This window comes from Otolemur garnettii, unplaced genomic scaffold, assembly GCF_000181295.1.
Source record: "Otolemur garnettii isolate 467f Iridium unplaced genomic scaffold, OtoGar3 scaffold00017, whole genome shotgun sequence".
Classification (NCBI taxonomy): domain Eukaryota; kingdom Metazoa; phylum Chordata; class Mammalia; order Primates; family Galagidae; genus Otolemur; species Otolemur garnettii.
In genome coordinates, this window is record NW_003852412.1 from 5,287,086 (window position 1) to 5,288,282 (window position 1,197).

At 48.7% G+C, this 1,197-nt stretch overlaps 1 protein-coding gene across 2 annotated transcripts in view; it reads left to right on the forward strand.

Moving 5' to 3' along the window:
* The window catches only part of SLC30A5 (solute carrier family 30 member 5), a 43,220-nt gene that overhangs the window by 7,122 nt on the left and 34,901 nt on the right, over nt 1–1,197 (forward strand). The window lies entirely within an intron of this gene.

Sequence of the window (1,197 nt, forward strand, 5' to 3'; positions counted from 1 at the left end):
GAGTCTCCTGCCTCCGCCTCCCAAGCAGCTGGGACCACAGGCGCCCGCCACAACGCCCGGCTATTTTTTGGTTGCAGCCATCATTGTTGTTTGGTGGGTCCGGGCTGGGGATTCGAACCCACCACCTTAGGTGTACGTGGCTGGCGCCTTAGCCGGTTGAGCCATAGGCGCCGAGCCGATCTCTACATTTTTAAAAAGCCCACTACCACCATGCATGCTCAATGGCTCAAGCCTGTAATCGTAGCACTCTGGGAGGCTGAGGGGGTGAATTGTCTGAGTTCATGAGCTGGAGACCAGCCTGAGCCAGAGGGAGACCCCCATCTCTAAAGATAGCCAGGCATTGTGGCAGATGCCTGTAGTCCCAGCTACTTGGGAGCTGAGGCAAGAGAATCACTTAAACCCAAGAGTTTGAGGTTCCTGTGAGCTAAGATGCTACAGCATTCTACGGAGGGTGATAAAATGAGACTCTGTCAATAAATAAACTAATTAAAATAAAATAAAAAGCCCACTACCTCATCCTTCCTTTTTTCTTTGCCTTTTGTTTAGACCTTGCCCAAGGCTACTCCCCTGGACTGACTCCCCTGGACTGACTCCTATGTACTGGTTGGGAGAATTGTTTGTGCTGAGCAGGGTCCTGGGGATCTGGTTACTTAGTACTTAGACTTTCTAAGGCTCCTCCTCTTTTCAGCTTCTCACTGGACTAAGGTGCTTACAACTCCTGAGCCTTTTCAAGACTATAGATCTGGGTACTTGACTTTTCAACCACAACTCTCACTACAGTAGCTTTGCAAGGCAGAGGGAGGGGCAAACCAAAGGCATTTACCATTCCTCTGTTTCTTCTTCCTATATGGTGGTCCTCTCATTTCATCATAGATAGAATTTAGTTTCTGTTTTTGTTCTTTCTTGTTTGGAGGACTTAAGTTAAAAAGTAAATTATAAAACTAGTCCAGCAACTTGACCAGGATCATTTTATTTTTGGTCTGGCACTTTAACAAAAAATGAATCTGGCTCGGCGCCTGTGGCTCAAGCAGCTAAGGCGCCAGCCACATACACCTAAGGTGATGGGTTCAAATCCAGCCCGGACCCGCCAAACAACAATAATGGCTGCAACCAAAAAAATAGCTGGGCATTGTGGCGGGCACCTGTGGTCCCAGCTACTTGGGAGGCTGAGGCAGGAGACTCGCTTGAGCCCAGGAG